The sequence below is a fragment of the Erinaceus europaeus genome, chromosome 7 (assembly GCF_950295315.1).
Source record: "Erinaceus europaeus chromosome 7, mEriEur2.1, whole genome shotgun sequence".
NCBI lineage: Eukaryota > Metazoa > Chordata > Mammalia > Eulipotyphla > Erinaceidae > Erinaceus > Erinaceus europaeus.
The window spans coordinates 34,887,956-34,911,212 of NC_080168.1; the positions used below are offsets into that span (position 1 = coordinate 34,887,956).

Genomic DNA, 23,257 nt, shown 5'->3' on the forward strand with positions numbered 1-23,257 from the left:
GAAAAGGAGGAGGAATAGAGGGAGGAGAAGGGGGAAGATGAAAAGAAAGAAATCATAGGGCATGAAGACATATGGTATTTAGTTAAGCAAAATGCTTTCAAGGAGTAATTATAGACTTGGAACTAGAGGATTTATCTTACAAATTATCTTATCCAACCCTCATTTCACTGATAGGGAAACCAAAGCCCAGAGAGCAAATGATTTTTGTCATTTGTGAAAGAGCTTGGATGAGAGCCTCAGACCTTACCAGCTGAGTGAAATATTCACTACCTCTTCAATAGACAATCAAGTTGATTATACCAAGCTGCATTTGTGCAGTGTTTATGTTTCTACCAATAAAGTTTCTGGCAGAGGCATACCTTGCCGGGGTGCCTTGTGGCAGAGATAGATGGACCTGGGCCCCTGGCACGATCAGGACTTCTAGTTATTAAGCTTTGATCCCAGTCATGAAATTTACAACAAGTATATACTCTCTGCATTTTTAATTATTTATTTATTCATTTTTATATTTTATTTATAAAAAGGAAACACTGACTAAACCATTGGATAAGAGGAGTGCAACTCCACAAAATTCCCACCACCAAAACTCTCTATCACATCCCTGATAGCTTTCCTATTTTTAACCTTCTGGGAGTATGGACCCAAAGTCATTGTGGGATGCAGAAGGTGGAAGGTCTGGCTTCTGTAATTGCTTCCCTGCTGAACATGGGCATTGGCAGGTAGATCCATACTCCCAGCCTGCCTCTCTCTTTCCCTAGTAGGGCAGGGCTCTGGGGAAGCAGAGCTCCAGGACATATTGGTGGGGTTGTCTGTCCAGGGAAGTTTGGTCAGCATCATGCTAGCTTCTGGAATCTGGTGGTTAAAAGAGAGTTAACATACAAAGCCAAACAAACTGTTGACCAACTATGGACCTAAAGGCTGGAATAGTGCAGATGAAGAGTTGGGGGTTCCTCTATTTTGTAGATAGCTAGTAGGCATATTTTAGTTATATTCCAAAGGGCTTGTGGCTATACTAGTTTTTTTCTTTTTCTTTTTCTTTTTGCCCCTGATCCTGGAATCTGATATGCCAGTGGATCCAAGTTATTGTCTGGGGATATGATGTCATGGCTGGAAAAAAGACCAGAAAGCTGGATCAGAGAAGAGAGTAACTCCCTAATATGGGAAAGGTATATAAGTATTGTAGATTGTAAACCCCATCAATTTGATATGATCTGGGGCCCATAATCAGCTTAGGAGCCTATCTGACCTCTGCATCCCCTGTAAATCTATACTCATATTCTGTGGTATGAGGAAGAACGTTCCAAGATGCCCCAATATCAGGACCCATCTTCCTCAGGTGTAGCATAGAGTATGTTGTCCAACCTCCCTTCAGAGGATGGAACATTCTCTATCATGGTTGATCCAAGTTGAGGTCAAAGTCCTGTGGGGGCCCACAAAGGGGTCTATTGTGTTATTCCTGATAGAGATGACCAGTAACAATGGAGAGAGGGATTTATTCGAGGTCTAGGCCCATCATGTCTGTTTGCGAATCTCAGGACTCCCCGAATAGGGCCCCAGCTGATGGGGTGGCCTGATAATGACTAAAGACTCATCGTTAAAGTATGCTACTCTCTTGCTCTTATTCAGCTTTTGCAGTCCTTTCATTGATAAGGTTAGCTTTGGAGTGAATGAGAGAAGTATAATAGAAAGTAGGTGAGAAGGGTATCTAGGTCTAAGTAGACACTATTTCATTATGAACTTTATACTGACTCAATACAGACTATTGAGTACTTTTGCTTCCAGGTATATATTTTGCCCTAATTTATGGATACATGTGAACTTATGCTTTATCTCATGGGACCTGGTCTACATCAACAAAGTTGGTACTTTGTTAGGAAGTGAATCACTTGGAATGGAATTAGAGAATCCTGTTAAAGAAAAGGGCTCACCTGAGGAATGAGGGTGAAGGGTTGACATTCCATACCTGATGTCTCTGGACACAATCTGAAGTGAGGCATGCTGAGGTGGTACTTGTTGCATTGATTAGGTTGGGATCGGCTATGCAATATCTTTTGGTGTGAACTGAGAGAAGCATGCAGAAAAGTGAGCCCCACCTTAAAGGTTCCAGGACTTGGGGGAATGCAGGCTCTAAGGGGGAAGCAGGAGGGTCTTAGTCTTAGGGTTTAAGATGACAACAGACAGTTTTTGCTATAATCATATTATTTGGCAGTTGGGTTAACTTTAAAATATGCCTTTGTTAGGATTTGAAGTATCATACACAACATCACCATAATTTATGTCCTTTAACATTATTTGTGTATAGCTGTGCCACCAGTTGCTTCTGGTCTCCTTGGTCTAAGTTTTTTTTTTTTAAGAAGGTTTTGGAATTTTATTTTCATGTTTCTTGAGCTGTACATTCCAAAGAAAGATTACCTCACAGTCATACACTCTCCAAAGGCTTTAGGGGAGAAACCTACTCGCCTCTTATACCTTGCTGTGTTTGCTGCTTGCTGTCATTCCTTGACTTGTAGATGCACCATTCCAATCTCTGTCCGTTGTGTCATTTGACCATTTTCTGGTTTTTTTTTTTTTTTTAATTTCAGTGATATAGTGGGTTTCTGAAGTCATTCTAGTCTTGCCTTGTTGCGGATCCAGATGATTTCCTTTGGTATTCCTAGTTTACAAGGGAGAGGAAAGGAGAGAAACACCGTGGTCTAAGCTTTTAAGAGAGTCAACATATCAATAACTCAGCCCATGTATTAAAAAGACTCAGTCTATGTTTTAAAAATTTGAAACATCAATTTTCTATCAATTTTCCCATCTAATATTAATTAGTGATTTAAATGAATATAAATCAATAGGAGTGTACATAAATACCATTCTCACCACCAAAAGACTGTCCAAACCCATCCACCCCACCCCCCAGTCCCATCCCATGAAGCCGAACATCCACCCTCACCATCAACAGGGTTTCTACTTTGGTGCCCTGCTACAAATTTAGTCAGATGTTGCTTTGAGTTTCCCTTTCTGTTATTCTTTCTAAACTTCTGTTTATGAATGGGATCATCCCATACTCATCTTTATCCTTCTGACTTAGCTCACTTAACATAATTCCTTCTAGCTCCATCCAAGATGGGTCAGAAAAGGTGAGTTCATTGTTCTTAATAGTTGTGTGGTATTGCATTGTGCATATATACCACAGCTTTCTCAGCCACTCATCTGTTGCTGGTCACCTGGGTTGCTTCCAGGTTTTAGCTATTACAAATTGTGCTGCTATGAACATAGGTGTACAAATATCTTTTTGGTTGGGTATCATGGAGTCCTTGTGGTATATCCCTAGGAGAGGAATTACTGGGTCATGTGGAAGGCCCATGTCTAGCCTTGTGAGAGTTCTCCAGACAGCTCTTCACAGAGGCTGGACTAATTTACATACCCACCAGTAGTGCAGAAAGTTTTCTCTGTCTCAACAGCCTCTCCAGCATTTGTTGCTGCTGTCCTTTTTGATGTATGCCATTCTCACGGGAGTGAGGTGGTATCTCAATGTTGTATTTATTTGCATTTCTCTGACAATCAGTGACCTGGAGCAATTTTTCATGTATTTGTTAGCCTTTTGGATCTCTTCTGTAGTGAATTTTCTGTTCATATCCTCTGCCCATTTTTGGATGAGGTCATTTGCTTTATTTTTTGCTACATTTGCTGAGCTCTGTATATTTTGGTGATTAGTCTCTTGTCTGATGTATGGCATGTGAAGATCTTCTCCCATTCTGTGAGGGGTCTCCTTGTTTGTGTGATAGTTATTTTGGCTGTGCAGAAGCTTTTCAATTTGATGTAGTCCCGTTTTTTTTTTTTTTTTTTTTTCTGTTTTAGTCTTCCTTGCATTTAGATTTCTGTCATGAAAGATGTCCTTGAGGTTTAGGTGGGAAAGTGTTCTACCAATGTTTTCCTCTAAGTATTTGATAGTTTCTGGTGTAACATCCAGGTCCTTGATCCATTTGGAGTTAATTTTTGTTTCTGGTGAGATAAAGTGGTTCAGTTTCATTCTTCTACGTGTTTCAACCCAGTTTACCCAGCACCATTTATTGAAGATAGCCTCCTTCCTCTATTTGGTCCCCCCTTATCAAAGATTAGATGTCCATAGGTGTGAGGGTTTAATTCTGGGCTTTCAATTCTGTTCCACTGGTCTGTGTGCATATTTTTGTTCCAGTACCAGGCTGTTTTGATGATGATGGTCTTATAATATAGTTTGAGATCTGGGAGTGTAATGCCTCCATTTCTGTTTCTTTTCCTCAAGATTATTTTGTTGATTTTCGGTATTTTCTGGTTCCAGGGAAATTACTGTGGTTTTTGTTCTATTCTCTTAAAAAGGCTTGGTGGAACTTAAGTGGGTATTGCATTAAATTTGTATATGGCTCTGGGGAGAATATTCATTTTGATGCTATTTATCCTTCCAATCCATAAGCATGGGTTGTCTTTCCATTTCTTGGTATCATTTTTTATTTGCTTGAGTAGTGAGTCACAGTTTTCAGTGTACAAGCCTTTCACTTCTTTAGTCAGGTTTATTCCTGGGTATTTTATTGATTTTGTTACAGCAGTAAATGGGAGAGATTTCTAGATGTCTTCTTTGGATAAAGCATTTGCATAAAGAAATACCACTGATTTTTGTCCATTGATTTTGTAGCCTGATACTTTTCTATATTGCCTAATAACTTCCAGTAGTTTTCTGCTGGATTTTTAGGGTTTTCTATGTATACTATCCTATCATCTACAAATAGTGAAAGCTTGACTTCTTCCCTTCCAATCTGTATTCCTTTGATTTCATTCTCTTGCCTGATTGCTATGGAAAGAATTTCCAATACTATGTTGAAGAGTAATGGTGATAGTGGACAGCCCTGTCTAGTCCCTGATCTGAGGGGGAAGTATTTCAGCTTCTGTCCATTGAGTATGATGTTGGCTGTAGGTTTGCTATATATGGACTCCACTATCTTGAGGAATTTCCCATCTAATCCAATTTTTTGTATTGTTTTGAACATGAATGACTGTTGGATTTTGTCAAAGGCTTTCTCTGTATCTTTTGAGATAATCATGTTGTTTTTGCTTTTGCTTTTATTGATGTGATGATGACATTGATTGACTCATGTATGTTGAACCAGCCTTGCATTACTGGGATAACAGATGAACAATCTTTTTGATATACTGCTGTATCTGGTTGGTTAGGATTTTATTTAATATTTTGGCATCTATCTTCATCAGCAATATTGGTCTGTAGTTTTCCTTTTTTGTTCTGTCCCTATCCGCTTTTGGTATCAGGGTGATGTTGGCTTCATAGAAGGTGTAAGGGAGTGTTCCTGTTTTTTCAATCTTGTGGAAGAGCTTTAGAAGTATAGGTGTTAACTGTTTCCTGAAGGTTTTTTAGAATTTTTGAAGCCATCTAGTCCAGGATTTTTGTTCTTGGGAAGATTCTTAATACTGCTTTGATCTTTGTCTGTGATTGGCGCATTTATATTTTGTAGTTCTTTTTTGGTTCAGTTTTGGAAGGGCATATGTTTCTAGGAATTTCTCCATTTCTTCCAGATTCTCTAGCTTGGTGGCGTATAGTTCTTCATAGAAGTTTCCATGATTTTCTGAATTTCTGTGGTGTCAGTTGTGATATCTCCTCTATCATTTACAATTCTATTTATTTGAATCTTCTCCATTTTTTTTAATGAGTCTGGCTAGGGGTTTGTAAATCTTGTTTAATTTTTCAAAGAACCAACATTTGGCTTCACTGATCCTTTGTATGGTTATCTTATTTTTGATGTTATTTCTACTCTGATTTTAATGATTTCCATCCAACTATTTGCTTTAGGATTCCTTTGTTCCTCTTCCTCTAAGTCTTTAAGTCATGCAGTCATTTATCTGAGCTTTTTCTTGTCCTCTAATATGTGATTGTATGGCTATGAGTTTCCCTCTCAGTACTGCTTTAGCTGTGTCCCAAATATTTTGATAGCTTGTGTCTCCACTTTCATTTGTTCCCAGGAACGTTTGAATTTCTTGCTTTATTGTCTCTCTGACCCAGTGGTTCTCAAGCATCATGTTGTTGATTTTCCAAATTTTATGACTTTTAGTAATTTTGTGTTTGCTGTTGAATATGAGCTTTACTCCACTGTGGTCTGAGAAGATACTTGGGATGATTTCATTGTTCTTGAATTTGTTGATATCGTCTTTGTGTTCTAACATGTGGCCTATCCTTGAGGATGTGCAGTGTGGATTGGAAAAGAATGTGTATTCCAGCTTTTTGGGGTGAAGAACTCTGTAAATGTCCAGGAGGTCAAGTATGTCCATCTCTTCATTTAATTCTCTTGTTTCTTTGTTGATTCTCTGCTTTGTTGATCTAAGTGTGAGCATGAGGTGTTAAAGATTCCCATTATTATTGTATTACTATTGATGTATTTTTGTAGTTCTTTAACTAGGTGCTTGATGTATTTAGATGGTCCCTCATTGGGTGCATAGATGTTCATAAATGTTAAATAGTCTTTGTCTTTTGATCCTCTAATCATTATATAATGGCCTTGCCTATCTTTTATTACTTTATTTAATTTAAAGTCTGTTGTGTCAGAGATGAGAATGGCTGTTCCTGCCTCTCTTGTGCTACATCAGCCTGTATGATAGTCTTCCATCCTTTCACTTTAAGTCTGTGCTTTTATTGTTGGGTCAGATAGAATTCTTGCAAGCAGCATATGGTTGGGTTGTGTTTTCTGATCCATTCTCCCACTCTGTGCCTTTTAATGGGTGAGTTAAGACATTGACATTTAATGTATTGTACTGCCATTATTCAACAATTTTTTATTTGTTCTGGTATATGGCAAGTATTATGGTGATGTTCTTCTTTATAAGAAGTCCTTTAGAACATCTTTCAGCGCAGGTTTGGTGATGGTTACCTCCTTTAACTGTTGTCTATCTGAGAAGGTTTGATCCCTCCATTTAGTTTGAATGAAGGTGTAGCAGGATATATTATCCTTGATTGAACCCCTTTTTTATTCAGGGCTTGATAGATATCTTGACATTCTCTTCTGGCTTTTAGAGTTTGAGTGGAGAAGTCTGCTTACAGTCTTATGGGTTTTCCCCTGTATATGACTTTTTGTTTTTCTCTTGCAGCCTTTAGGATCCTTTCTTTATCCTTACTTCTTTTCATTGTAACTATGATGTGTCTTGGTGTCTTCAGGTCCGGGTTGATTCTGTCTGGGAGACTCTCTGGGCCTCTTAAGTCTTAATGCCCTTTCTGTTGTTTAGGTCTGGGAAGTTTTCTTTTATTATTTTCTCTGGAATGTTACCTTCCCCTTCCTCTCTTTCTTCCTCTGGTATGCCAATTATATGACTGTTGCTTCTTTTGAGATCATCCCATGTGTCCCTGTTGTTGTTTTCAGTGTCTCTCAATCTCTTTCTGAGTTCTTTTACCTCTTTCTCAGTTTTGTCTAGCTCATTCTTCATCTGGCTAATTCTGTTTTCTGCTTCTGTTAGCCTGCTTTCCCTTCCCTCAGCTTCTTTCTTCAGTTAAGTTGTAGTATTAGCTTGTTCTGCTAATTGACCTTTTAGCTCAGCTATTTCAGCTTTCAGTTCTCTATTTACCTTGAGGTAGCTAGTATTTTCTTTGAGGGTCTCATCTGTTGTTTCCCCAAATCTGATAGCCCTTTCCTTGATAGTTATCTTCATTTCTGTGATAATAGCTTTACTATTGCTTGCATACTTTTCTTATCTATGGTTACTTCTGACTGGTTTGGAGTTTCCTCTGTGCTCCTGTCCTGATTCGTTGTTGTAGAAGTTTTATTTGCTCTTGATTTAACCATTTTTTATTGATGTTTTTTATTTTTCTGTTCTGTCATTCTATAGTTGTTTTGTTTTGTGTATAAGCCATACTATCCTAAATACCTTTATGACAAATGCAGTCACTAACTTCAGAAATTACAGCAATAGTAACTGAAACAAGGATTGATGCAGTTTAACCAATCCAAGTTAGCCAAACAACACCTCCAGTCCAAGAATAAATGGCAACCAAATCCAAAAGAAAGTGAAAGGAAAAAAGGGAAAACAAGAATAGACTATTATGCAAATCTACTGTCCACTATAAATTCTAGGGATAGCAAAAGGAGAAAGGGAATTAGGGATCATACATACACATGCACACACACACACACACACACACACACACACACTCCACTCTAAGTCAGATTTCTTTCCCAAAATAATTAATGAAAGAGTATCAGTGAATTCAGAAGCAAAAGAAGAAGGAACAAAGAAAAGAAGAAAAAAAATGCAGTGAAGGAAAAGAGGTTTTTGTTTTTTTTTAATTAGCTAGGAGGAGGGAAAAAGGAGAGTGGAGGAAAGAGGTAGAGAGAAACAAGTTCCTCTCACAATGGATAGGATACTCAGTCACCTAACAATGGAAAAAAAAACAACAGTTAATTTTGATCAACCTCAAAAAGGAGTAGGGAAAGGGACACACATATACAGTAATAGTATAATAAAATAAAATAGACTAAAAAACCCTAACAGTCAGTCTGCATCTTGGACCACTCGGGATTGTCTGCAGGAAACCTGAGTAAATACAGCCAATTGTAAGAAATATCCAAAAAGGAAAAAAACTCCCATTAGTCTTTCCCAGGACGGGGTGAGGCTCTTATTGGTCAGGTATTTTGTCACTCAAATAGAGCTCCAGCCACAGAGAGAGAGAGAGAGAGAGAGAGAGAGAGAGAGAGAGAGAAAGAGAGAGAGAGAGAGAGAGAAAGAGAAGGAAAATAGAGAGGAAAAGGCTTAGAATGACAACCCTGGTAAGCCAGGAATCTTGCTAAAGAAAATAGCCCAGTGAGAAGCCTGCTAGGAGTGGCTGTCCAGCCCCTGGGGACTGGTTCTGGAGTGGAGGGGAGGGGTGAGCTCAAAAATAATAAAAAGATTTTCCTTTCTTTGTCCCCTGGCCACCACTTGCCAACCCAATAGTGGGTTATAGGACTCCTCCTTGGTGTCACCTTGATGACCCCTTGGTCATTCTCCTACCGACTCCCATTATCCTATCCTAGCCCTCAGATTATCCCAGGTCTCAAGCTGCTGCTTGTTGGAGCTCACACCAGCTGCTGCTTCCAAGTCGCCCACTCTCTAGAAATTCTATTCACTCTTCTTTAGAATGTATTTAAAGCTAATGAAACAATTTTGATGTCTAATCAAGGTCAATAAAAGGGATTTTTGTCTCTGTAATATCTCTGAGGTCTGATGAATCAATTGGGTGCATTTGGAGGCCATTGTGAGCTATGCACAGAGACCAGAACATTCTGTATGTCATTACATTCAATATTCATATAAGTTATTTGTAATTGTGGAGCAGGTGAGATTGTTTTCCTTGCTGTGAGCTGTCTCATGTTGCATCTCTCTGCCCCTAGGGAAATTTCTAGGAAGAAGACATTAAACTTACTCATTCTAAAGTGTAAATAGCTAATAATGCTCACAGTAATATTACTCCTAGGAGTATTTTCATTCTAACATTTGAAGTTAGATGAATGAGGCTTTATTGGAGAAATAGCAGGCTTTATTTCTAGGTGGAAGAGAGCTTACTAAAAGTAAGCAAAACATGCTCAGTGCTTTTGAAATCATACTATAAAAATTATTCTTTAGTTTTCTGCTAGAAGAGCCTTCTGCTTAAGAAAATAATTATGAGCCAGCATTTAACACAGATCAGAGTTCTTGACTTTTCATAATGCTGTGAGCAAATAACAATGAGTTGAATTGAGGTGACTATTTATTATCAAGTAGTTACAGAAACAATTTCATTTGAATCTAATTTTATCCTCTCTACTCTCTATGAAGTAGGTATTACTATTATCTTTTTTTAATTTGTATTTGTTTAAAATTCACCACATCCATCATCAAAGATCTGTGTTCCATTGCCACCTCCATAGATAACCACTATCGGTCTCTCACTGTCTTAGATATAGGTTGGCATTCTTTTTTCACATTCATATGTGTCATTCTCTGTATTCATCATATGAGTGAAACCATTCCGTAGCCATCCTTAACTTCCTTCCTTGCTTCATTGAGCACCATCTTCTCCATTTACATCCACTTTATCCCAAAGGACACACTATCTTTCTTGATTACTGAATAATACTCCACTGAGTATGTATCCCGTAACTTTTTTATCCAGTCATCTGTTGAAGGGCATTTTGGTTGTTTCCAAGTTTTTGCTATTGTGAATAAGGCTTCTATGATCATGGCATTTCCATTTGTATTTGTTTAAGGTTTCTCCAGACTCTTCTCTATCATGGATGTATAAGTTTACATTCCCACCAGCAGTACAGTAGAGTTACTCCCTCTACACATCCTCTCCAACACTTGTCTTTTCTTGCTTTATTGATGGAGCCCATTCTTATAGGGGTGAAGTGGGATTCAATGAGGTTTTTGACTTGCACTTGGTGTTATCTTGGTCTCCTAGATAAATAACTTAAATTTATTGAGGTCAACTAAGTTGCCAAAGAAGCTTCTACTGTGCCCATTTCACATCTGACAAAACTGAGACTTAAAGAGAAAGTGAGCTAAAAACAAATATAATCTTTGTTCCTACACTCTTTAACTCAGTTTGACACAGGAAAGAGTAGTTGTTTCATTTCACTTTATTTTATTTTGATATTCTGTTTTTTATGTAAAGCTTAGCAACAGGCTAAGCTATTACATCTGCAATGAACATAAATACATCCAATTTGGCCCTTGTCCCAAAACCAAATTGGTAAGGGCAGTATTCCGCAAGGTTAACTTGTGCACATATGTGGCTACATTGTTTCTTAAACAGACATGGAAACCACAATGATTATGATTTTTTGAAACATTCATGGTTGAAGCAGATCCAACTTCATTATGAGATTTGCTTTATGAAGTTGTGTGTAAAAGTCATCAAGCAAAAGAAGGAACAGAAGGTCACAAAATTCATATCCATGCAAGCATATGGAACAGTGTCTAAACACACGCTCACAAAGCAGACATTTCAACACATCTGTCTGGATCCAGAAAGAATCAGGAAACCAAAAGTTAAGCTACAAACCATTTTATGTGTGTGCTATCTGGAGAAATATCATGCAATGTTACAGAAACAAAACTCTTAAGTAGGACAGTGGTTCAATTAAGAGTTACGTGAATAGCAGTGCCCAACTCCTGTATAGGTAATTTAGATGCAGGCTGTGATTCTCCCTGTACTTCCTTATCCTCTCTCTCTTTATATAGTACAAGTGATTTGGAAGATTGCTGAGGTTCAGAGTGCAAGCTTGTCATCATAAAGATAACTGTTTTTTTTAATGTCTAGAAATAAGTGAAAATAGAATTTTATTGTAGTTTGAAACTGAACTGACTTTTTACCTTCAGAGCCATACATAAGATTTATTTATTCATGGACACAGGTGTTAAAAACTCTCAGAAGAAAGCAATTAAAGGATTTCAACTTAAGTCTGTTACCTGGCATATAGTCGGAATCAGTAATAACTTGTGGAATCATTCGTTTCACAAATAATTCATTCAATAAGTTCATATTGAGTTCCTGACATGTGCCAGGTGTCATTCTAGGCTCATAAGACTCAACGGAAAATAAAATAGAAAAATCTTTCTCTAATGTAATAGAGATTCTATTCTAGTAAACATAACATAAACAGATATAAAGAGAATATACTTTGTTAAGTGGGGCTGAGTGCTTTGGTAAATTGAATAATGGCCTCTCCAAAGATGTCTGTGTCCTAATTCCTGGAACCTGTGATCATGTTACTTTATATCACAGAGATGTTGCAGATGTAACTAAATCAAGACTTTTTAAATGTATTTTTATTTGATTGAATAGAGTCAGAGAAAAATTGAGAATGAGGGGGAAGGTAGAAAGGAAGAGAAAAGAGAGACACCTGCAACCCAGCTTCACCACTCATGAAGCTTTCCTTTTGTAGATAGGGACAGGGGATTTGAACTTGGGCCCTTATGCATGGTGATATGTACATGGAGGATGGGCCCACTGTCCCAGAAAGTCCAGGCCGTAGTTTCCATGATGTCTGAGTGGATCTGACCCCAGACCCTCCCCACCTCTGCAGACTGAGATATGGCAGGTCCCCCCTGACCTCCAGAATTTATGATGGCTGGACCTCCAGACATGGGCACTTTTCTACACATGCCACCTCCCCCCTTTCATTCTTTAATTAAAATCCATGAATTACTGTGTGTGGTTAACTTAAAAACCACCAATAAACATCTTGATTGTTCAGCTGCCTCTCTTCCTCCCCCTGCTGTCCTAAAGTGCCTGCAATCTATCTCTGGAAAAATGTACATTGTAGAATTTGTGAACAAACTTTGTATGGTAATCTTTTACTTGTGATCAAATAACCTGTAAGTCAAATTGTGACTACACATTGTCTTACTCTGTGTTTGGTTTAATGGATACCTCGACCTTCCCCTGAGTTAGGGGTATATCTGCCTGCTTTGTCCTTCAATAAACGAGTTGTCCACCTTTCCTAGGCCTCTCCCAGAGCTGAATGAGTCTGATTCTCGTCTCTCCTTGCACATTGCCCCGACACACAGTTACCCTGGGACTCCCAGGGGGCTGCTTTGACTCTCACTGCCTGTGGCCAGGGGGGACGGGGGACGCAGAGTGACAGCCTGCATGTACACTCAACTAGGTATGCCACCACCCAGACCTCAAGTCAAGATTCTTGAGGTGCAGAGATTATCTTGGATTACCCAGATGGGCCTATTGTAATCACAAGGATTCTTAAAGGAAAAATCAAGAGAGTCAGAGCTGAGATGTTGTGTGTAAAAATCATCAAGCAAAAGAAAGGACAGAAGGTGGGAAGGCCAAAGTGTTGTATGACAGGGAAACCAAGAAGGGCAAGCAGCAGGAGAACTGAGGCAGATTAGGCTATAACTTTGTTCCTAGACCTTCCAAAAGGAAAAGAGTGCTGTATAAACCTTGATGTTCCCTCTGTAAAATAGATTTCAGCCTTCTGACTTTAGAATTACAACAAACAAACAAACACATTGTATTAAGCCACTGAGTTTGTAGGAATTTATTACCTCAGCAACAGAAAACTAGTACAAATTCAATGGGGAGAAGAAAAGAATGAGATTAAGAGTTTGAAGGTGGAGGAGGCAGGAGGTAGAAAGTGATTGCATAGCCTGACAGTCTTTCCATGCAATGTAAGTCACCCTCTTTCATCAGGAGAGAGTTCTTCCTCTTGAACATGGGTGGGTTTGTTGTGACTGTGTTGAATGAGATACTATGTTACTCTTCACACTAGGTCATAAAGGAAGGCAGGACTCTTTGGGATAAACATGCTCTGGTCGCTTGGAATAAGGAAACCCAAGAAACCCCATGGAGGAGCTATACTCAAGTAATCACGCTGATTGACCAGCTCATGGCAATATTCATTGGCAAGTGTGGGTGAATGAATGACCAGCTTACGATCATCACATTGTCTGCATACCTAAAGGCCCTAGTCATTGTAGGACTGAGACAACCATCCTGTCTGTATCCTTACTGAATTATTAACATCTTTGAGTATAACAAAATGGTTGTTGTCTTAAAACAACTGAAAGCAGAATCTTACTATACTGTAAAAACAGCTAGAATTGAAGGTCACACAGCAAAGGTGATATTTAGGGGGGAAGGTGGTGGCTCACTTGGGTAAGTGTGCAAGGATCTAGACTCAAGCTCCCAATCCCCACCTGCAGGGCAAATGCTTCATGAGTGGTGAAGACCTGCAGGTGTCTATCTTTCTCTCTCCCTATTTCCCATTCCCTGTCAATATCTCTCTGTCCTATCATGTAAAAATGAATTAGAAAGAAAGAGAGAAAAAGTGATCTTTAAGCATAGCCTAAAGGAATAAGGGATCCGTGACATTACCTAGTAGAAGACCATTAGAGGTAATGGAATAGTTTGGTGCAAAGACCATTGTGGGTACAAGCTGGCATGTGTTAGCATTTCTGTGCAGAAAGTAAGAAGCAAAAGGATGAAAACTGAGTTCAGAAAAGTAACAGGATTTCAGGTTGTGAAGTTACTTGCATATTATTGAAAGGATTGGCAAATGCTAGAAGAAGAAGAAATTGAAAGGATTGTTTTTCCCATTTTCTAATAGAAATAGGAAGCAAATGGCAGGTTTTGAAGCCTTGGCAGTGTGACATGACTTATATTTGTAAAAGGTCCTTCCAACAGCTATGCTCAGAACTGACTGTAGTGGAGCAATCATGGGAGCGTTGACAATGGGAAGGTACTTCTCTAGTCAAGGAGAGAGACAAGACAGGATGGCAACAATAGAGTCAGTAAGAAGTTTGTTTCTTATATGTAATTTGATCCTATAGTCAACAGGTACCTAGAAGATATTTTTAGGGTGGGGGTAGATAGCATAATGGTTATGTAAAAAGACTCTTATGCCTGAGGCTCCAAAGTCCCAGGTTCAATCCCCTGTACCACCATAAGCCAGAGCTGAACAGTGCTCTGGTGTATCTCTCTGTGTCTGTGTCTTTCTCTCTCTTCATATCACTCAAAAATAAAAAATAAATAAAATACTTTAAAAAACATATTTTGAAAGGAGAGATATTGTGATAGAGTGGATATAAGGCTGAGACAAATGAGCATGGCAGGTGCTCCTGAACAGCTGGAAGAATACAGTTGCTGTACCTGAGCTAGAGGCAGGTAGTTAAGGCTGGGTGGGAGAGGAAAATCCCAGGGCTGACTTTCAGATGTCCGTCTATAAGCTGGCTGTGGGTGTACAAGCTTGAAATTGAGAATGGTGGATTCTGGAGGGGCTATGTGGATGGTGCACCTGTGTAAGTACACACGGTGCAGTGAGGGTTCAAGCCCCCAGTCCCCACCTGCCGTAGTTAGAGGTGAAGCTTCATAAGTAATGAAGCAGTGCTGCACATCTCCCTCTCTCTCTCTCTTTCTCTCCCTCTCTGTCTCTTTCTCTCTCTCTTGCTCCCTCACTGACTCCCCTTCCCTCTAAATCTCTCTGTCTGTATCCAAAATAAAATAAATAAAATATTTTTAAAAGAAAGGTATACTCTGTGAAAATACATCCTTGTGTCTTGAGGTCAGCTGACCTCACCAAAAGGAAGACTGAAGGAAGGGAAGAAAAGAGTTTCACAGACTGAACCCTGAGGCACTCTGAATTTAGGGATCAGGGAGGTGAAAAGATGCAGAAGCAGACTGAAACAGAGTTGCCCAAAAGAGAAGAAGACCAGGAAAATATTATGTGATTTTTTTGGGAAGGAAATCAAGTAAAGCATATCAAGTAAGAGAAAAATCAGCAGTGATCATGAGGATGATGAGAAGTGGGGTCAGGGATATATGTGTGTCCCTTACCATGTGCCAAGCCCCAGGTTCAAGCCTTGGCAGACACATGGGAGTACCACGGCACGAGGGGAATTCCATGGATGGTGCAATATGGTACCACTCCCTCTTTCTTTTTTTCACTCATGTGAAAAAAAATGTTTTTAAATTAATTAGACTAATAAATGGTAGTTGGCTTTGGCAATGTTACAGTCACTGGTGATATTCACAATTCCCATTTGGTAGAGTGGTGGTTTTTATGGTAATGATGGAAAAGGAATGAATAGATGCTATTTAGTGGGCTTCACATAGATACTGTTTCTTTTAAGGAATATGGTATATTTCTCAGTCAAAGCACAAAAAATTGAACCTGGAAAGTACTGTGAGTGGAATAATAAATCAGGTATTATCAAACTGAACTCTAGACACAGTGATATTCTACGTATTCCCTTTCTCCAGAGTGAGACTGTGGTAAAAATCACTAAGTTTGGGGACAGCTGGTGGTGTATTTGGTTGAGCACACATGTTACAGTGCTCAAGGACCCAAGTTCGAGCCCCCAGTCCCCACCTGCAGTGGAGGAAAGTTTTGCGAGTAGTGAAGCAGGGCTGTGGGTCAATCTCTCTCTCTCTCTCCCCCTTTCCTACTTGATTTCTAGCTGTCTCTATTCAATAAATAAATAAATAAATAAATATAATTTTTTTTAAAAAATAGTAAGTTCTAAGCAGGAGTAACTCATGCTCTTTGTTTATTGCCAATGAAGCAAGTCTTTCAGAACCTCTGCCTATTCTTACCAAACTTGAGTTTCTTATTGAGTTTTATTAATATACATGGAAGTATAATTTGTCTTGTCAGCCATCTTGTCTCATTCAGTAGGATGCATTTTCATTATGACAATGGTTTTCTCTGCAGAAAGTCTTTAGTTTTATGTATTTTTAAATTTTATTTATTTATTTATTTATTTATTTATCTGCATCTATTCCCTGGGGCTCAGTGTCTGTACTGCGAATCCACTGTGTCTCTATTTTCCCCCCTTTCCATTTGATGGGACAGAGAGAAATTGGAGAGGGGTGGGGGAGATAGAGAGAGAAAGAAAGAATCCGAAAGACCTGTTTCACCACTTGTGAAGCCCTCTTGCTTCACAAGTGGTAGAGAGCAAGGGCTTGAACCCAGGTCCTTGCCTGTATCCTTGGGCTTAGTACTATGTCTGCTTACCCAGTGAGACACAGCTTGGCCCCCAGTTTTATGTAATTTCATTTGTTTTTTTTTTTGCTGTATTTGCTGCTGTAATCAAAACTTTAGAAATAGCTCTGAAACTGATGTCAAGATCTACATTGCCTATGCTTTACTCTATGTATATTCATTTTGCTATAAGTCTGACATTAGAGCCTTTATTTTTAATTTACAGATGTCAGATAATGGTAACGATTAAATTTATATATCAGATTATGGTCTAAATTCATTATTTTGCATGCGCCTGTCCAGTATATTGAGGAGTCTTTGATTCTTGTTATAAATTATTTAACTATATATGAATACCTTTATTTCTGGACTTGCTCATATTCTACTGATCTGTGAGTTTATTTTCATTTCAATACCATGCTGTTTTAATTATTGTTGCTTTGTAGTATAGCTTGAAACTGAGAAGGACCATAACTTCATTTTTTCTCCTCAAGACTGTTTTTAGTAATAGAGATTTTTTGGATTCTAAACCATATATATCTATTACTTCTGTGAAGAATGTGGCGGGTAGGTCTAAATAGACACCTCTTCAAAGGAGAAATACAGATGGCCAACAGTTACATGAAAAGATGATATTTTTAGTTTCTTATTAGGGAAATGAAATTCAAATTAATGACAAAATCACCTCACATGTGTGGTAATGGCTATTATGAAGGCATATGAAATAGCAAATATTACAGTGGCCATATAGAGAGAAGAATCTTCTGTGTTGTCAGAAGGGATGTAAACTGGTACAGTAATTATACAAAGAAATATGGAGCATGCTTACAATTTTAAAAATAAAGACCCCACAAAATACTGTTGTCTCACTTCTGGGCATTACTTCAAAGACTATGACAGTAATAACTTGAAGTGACATAGGTACCCTCATGTTCATTGCAGTGTCACATGCAAGACCTGAGTCGGAAACAGTGTAAGTGGGTTATACACAGATAGAGAGAGATGAAGAAAGTATTATGTATATATATTATATAATAGTGATATTAGAATTTTATTAAGCTATAAAAAGGGCACCCAGTCATTTGTAACAATATGAATAGCCCTAGAGGGTACTATGCTTAGTGAAATAAAGCAGAGAAAGTCAAACACTACAGCTCTCATACATAAAGTAAAAGTAAAGTAAAACAAGTGAATGAACTAAATAAAACAAGATTAAACTTTTAGACTATAAGCCCAAAGTATTAGCTACTAGATGGACAGGGGAAGAAGTCTAGATAAATCAGCTCAGAGGGCATGCTGTGTTGAAAAGGATGTAACTGTGCTTTGCTGATGACGATAATGCACCACAATCATCAGTCACACAGTTGTGGACTTAAAATGGTGCTCACCTAAGACCTATGTAATGCCGTGATCCAGTGCTACTCCAGCAAACTATGTAAACATGTCACAACCCTCCTCTTGAAGTGACGGTCAATTAGTCTCCCTGTTAAAGAGTAAATTCTCCCTGCTCCTTGTATCTGGTAATATAGGTGCCCAACCAGGGATGCTGCCTTCTGGCCCTGAAAATAGCCTTTTAGATGATCCTGTTGTCTTTAGCATTTTGAACTGTAGAACTAGATGAACCACCATTAAAGAACCCTAAAGAAGTGTTTGCTTTGGCAGCACATATACTAAAACTGGAATGGTACCGAGAAGATTAGCATGGCCCCTGTGCAAGGAAGACATGCAAATTCATGAAGCATTACCTATATATATACTGTGTGTGTGTGTGTGTGTGTGTGTGTGTGTGTGTGTGAAACTCTTCTTGTAAAAGATTGTTCTGATCCAGAGGGCTCTGAACTTCAATTCTATCAAGACCCAGGGAGAGAAAAGGGTGGGAAAGGGCGCTGGGGGAAGGACACTCAGAAGTAGTAGGTATGACTTAGAAAGGAAAAAAAGGAAGGACCATAGAAAAAATGGGATATATATATATAGACAGTTATAGAAATAGTAGATAACACATCTGTGATCTTGGGAGAAAGAATGCAGGAAAGGTATGGAATTATACCACTGTTATAATATTTTAAATCAATATTCAATCACTAATAAAAAATTTAAAAAGGAATACTCTGGAGTCAATATGACTGTATTTGAAATGTCTTGATTTTAGTAGTTATTACTTGGTCAGGTAGTTGATTTAAGTATCTGTTACCACAGCAGCTGAGATAAATTCTTGATTTCTTGTCTTAGGTTTTTTTTTTTTTTTTTTTTAACTCTTTACTGGGCATCCTCCTGTAGGTGACAGAAATAATGTGGAAAGTGGATTCAATGGAGATCCACAGCACAATAGGAATAGGCATGCTGGGGGCCGGGCAGTGGTGCACTGGGTTAAGTGCTTATAGTAAGAACAGGAATGCTGTAAAATCTCAGTGTTCTGGTCTGTTTCCCCAGAAGAAAGAAAGAGAGAAAGAAAGAAAGAAAGAAAGGAAGAAAGAAAGAAAGAAAGAAAGAGAGAAAGAAAGAAAGAGAGAGAGAGAGAAAGGAAGGAAGGAAGGAAGAAAGAAAGAAAGAAAGAAAAAACTTGGGGAGCACTGTTCTCTAAGCCTCATGAAATTTAAAATGTGGTTAATGGTACAAATGTGTCAGCATCACCTGTAGGCTTGTTAGAAAAGTAGGCTTCAAGCACTGATTCAAAATCTTCTGAATCAGAAGCTACATTTTCATATTCTGCCAGGAAATCTGTACACATAGTAATGTCTGAAAGCAGTCTGAGAGTCTCTTAGAATCTCTCACTTCTTGAGGCTGAGAGCAGCTTCCAGACTGCTTATTCAGCTCAGTGTGATCCTGCATTTGTATGACCAGCCTTAGAGCCACTGACAGCCTTGAGGATACTGGGACTTGAGGATATGTATAAATGTCCCACTGTATCTATCACAAAGGTTCAAAAGACACTGAGCTACAGACACTCCAGATAATGACCTTCCAAATTTCTTGGCACCAATCATATTCTAAGAGACTCCAGTGTCTGCACATTTTCAGTTTATCCTTCTCTTTCCTCAAACTTTCAGTGCTTTGAGGCTGACTTTTAAGCCACGCTCCTCCATTAATGAGGTTATTGTAGAAAAAAATTGATCAAGAGTAATACAGCAAACTTTGATGGCCAGGCATTTAAGGAAATAGGATGAAATGCCTTTGAGAAACAGACCTAATTATTAGCTGTGGTATAGTTTCTGAGTCCACTGACATTGTGTTTTTCATATATTCTGACAATGTAAGGAAGAAGGAGAGAAAAAGAATCTTTGAGACTGTGTTCATGAACACACAGCTGTTTCCTTAGCTGTATTATAACATCATGTGTTACCATACCTAAGTGAGTTTTTTTTTTTATCTTCCAGGTGTTTTCTAAGGATGTTTTAAGTAGAATTTCAATAAGTTGGAGAGCTCTATCCAATGTATAAATTAAACTAAAACTTCTAAAAGCAAGTTGGAACCAAATTTCCTTCCTCTGCTTATTTGATGTGGTTACTAAGGAAGCAGTGGAAATGACACTTTTTAAGCCAGACTCTCATTAATCAGGTATTTCTACACTTCTTCAAGTGACAATAGAAAGCCAATTGGAAACAAAATAGCAAAAGACACTGCTCCCAAACTGTCGTCAGACTTTGGAGTGAGTAGAATGTTTGACAGGAGAGACTGTGTGAGGACATTATTCATTGCACCAAGAGTCATTTAAAGGCACCTTTGAAGCAAAGATTAATGAAAGAGAATTCTCAGGAAGTAACATAATACAGAATTGCTTCCTGTCCTCCAGCTATTTCTCCTTCGGGGAGATACAGGTTCAACTTGGAACAAGATTTATGATTCTAAAGGTGTGATGAGAGGCCAGTCATAGTTTACAATCTGACTAGAGCGTAAGGATCTCACATCTGGACACATAGCTTGACAGTTCATAACCCAATCTGGATATCCCTTTGGTGTTTAGGAGACCAGGTAGACAGGACTGATGAGTGAGAATCCAGATGTGCTAAGTCATAGTTACACCAGAAACTAACACCCAAATTTGAATGATTCCTCCTTTGGTTAAAATCTGATGCCCTACTAGTCATTCTCAATCTATCAAATCATCAAATAGCAGACAAACTTCCTTAACATTCATTTACTTTACTTGTCTAACCTAAGCATGGACTCTTTAGAGAGACAGCTCTGAGTTATTACTTAAGAAAAATGCATGGGAGGAAGACAGATTTTTGTCACTCTATAATTATAAGCAGATTAAAATTGAATCTGACTTGTAGAACCTAAAAAACACTTCTAAATTATGTGACTAAGGACACTTTATCCCCAAGTGTTCTTAGGGAAAAAAAGGATGATAATCAGAAAGTGAGAAGCTCCACATTTCTTTTTTAATTAAATTTTTAACTAACTTTATTTATTTATTGGATAGAAACGGCCAGAAATCAAGAAGGAAGAGGGTGAGAGATAGATAGATAGATAGATAGATAGATAGATAGATAGATAGATAGACAGACAACTGCAGCACTGCTTCACCACTTGCAAAGCTTTCCCCTGCAGACCTGCAGATGGGGTCTGGGGTCTTGAACCCAGCCCAGGTTCTCCTGCACTGTAACATGTGCGCTCAACCAGGCCCCAGAGTTCCAAATTTTATGTCACCCTATTGTTAGATAGTAGTTATGAGGATCATTTTCTTTTTTTTTTTTTTGAAAATTTTTTTTTAATATTTATTTTATTTATTTATTCCCTTTTGTTGCCCTTGTTGTTTTATTGTTGTAGTTATTATTGTTGTTGGATAGGACAAAGAGAAATGGAGAGAGGAGGGGAAGACAGAGAGGAGGAGAGAAAGACACCTGCAGACCTGCTTCATCGCCTGTGAAGCAGCTCCCCTGCAGGTGGGGAGCCTGGGTTCGAACCGGGATCCTTATGCCGGAGGATCATTTTCTAATCAACAATGATGACTGTCAACTCTACAGCCACTTTGCAGAATATAATCATCTTACTTTGTTCCAACATAGTGGGGTTATGTTAACTCCTCATTCTTTTGGCATCTGTAGTTTTTAAACTTTCTTAGTATTAAGTTTTTAAAAGATCAGTTTGGATTTGGGCACCAAAGTAAAAACCCTGGGCTGAGGGTGAGGGTAGATGTTCGGCTTCATGGGATAGGGAACGATGGGATGGGTCACAGTTTTTTGGTGGTAGGAATGGTGATTATGTACACTCCTATTAATTTGTAGTCTTATAAATCACTAATGAGAGGGGAAATTTTGATTGAATGTCTCAAACTTTTTAATGCACAGACTGAGTCTTTTTATACATAGGCTGAGTTTTCGATATGTTGACTCTCTTAAAAGATCCGACCAGGAGAGGGGCGCTAGCACAGCAGGCTAAGCTCACATGGCACAAAGTGCAAGGACCCCAATTCCAGCCCCGGCTCCCCACCTGAAGGGGAGTCACTTCACAGGCTGTGAGGCAGGTCTGCAGGTATCTTTCTCTCCCCCTCTGTCATCCCCTACCCTCTCCATTTCTCTCTGTCCTATCCAACAATAACAACATCAATAACAACAGCGATAATAACTACAACAACAATAAAAAAGCAAAAGCAACAAGATGGAATATATATATATATATATATATCTTAGACCAGGGAGAACAGAAGCAACCAGTGGCACAGCTATATACAAATAATGTCAAAGGATATAAATTTATGGTGATGTTGTGTATGATACAGCAAATCCTAACAAAGGCAATTTTTAAAGTTAACCCAATTGTCAAATAACTATCTATTGCCTTCTTAAACCCTAAGACAGCAGGAATATCCCACTTCCTCTCTAGAGTCTGTATTTCCCCCAGTCCTAGAACCTCTGGGGTGGGGCTCACTTTCCTGCATGCTTCTCTCAATCCATACCAAATGATATTGCATCCACAGATCCCAACCTAATGAACACAAGGAGTACCACCTCAGCATGCTTCACTTCAGACTGTGGTCAGAGAAGTCAGTTGTGGGATGTCAACCTTTCAGCCTCATTACTCAGGTGAGACCTTTCCTTTCATAGGATTCTCTAATTCCATTCCAGGTGGTTCACTTCCTAACAAAGTACCAACACCTAGATATAGACCAGGTCCCGTGAGATAGAGCTTATGTTCACATGTATCCATAAATTAGGGCAAAATATATATCTGAAAGCAAAAGTACGCAATAATAGTCTGTGGTGATTCAGTATAAAGTTCATAATAAAATAGTGCCTACTAGACCTAGATAACTTCCTCACCTACTTCCTAGTACACTTCCCTCACTCACTCCAAAGCTAACCTTATCAGAGCAAGTACTGCAAAATCTGAATAAGGGCAAGAGAGTGGCATACTTTAATGATGACCCTTTAGTCACTATCAGGCCACCCCATCAGCTGGGGCCCTATTCGGGGAGTCCTGAGATTCGCAAACAGACATGATGGGCCTAGACCTCGAATAAATCCCTCTCTCCATTGTTATCAGTCATCTCTATCAGGAATAACACAATAGACCCCTTTGTGGGCCCCCATAGGTCCTTGACCTCAACTTGGATCAACAGAATGTTCCATCCTCTAAAGGGAAGATGGACAACATACTCTATGTTACACCTGAGGAAGATGGGTCCTGTTACTGGGGCAGCTTGGAACATTCCTACTTATGATCACAGAATGTGAGCTCACATCTACAGAGATGCAGAGGTCACATAGGCTCCTAAGCTGAATATGGGCCCCAGATCACATCAAATTGATGAGGTTTACAATCAACAATATTTGTAGACCTTT

At 38.8% G+C, this 23,257-nt stretch overlaps 1 long non-coding RNA gene and 1 other non-coding gene across 2 annotated transcripts in view; both read left to right on the forward strand.

Moving 5' to 3' along the window:
• LOC132539406 (uncharacterized) overlaps nt 1–23,257 on the forward strand; it is a 283,959-nt gene that overhangs the window by 246,212 nt on the left and 14,490 nt on the right. The window lies entirely within an intron of this gene.
• Nucleotides 18,119–18,225, forward strand: LOC132539617 (U6 spliceosomal RNA). Its single transcript, XR_009550955.1, has one exon. It is a non-coding gene; the product is annotated as a U6 spliceosomal RNA (small nuclear RNA).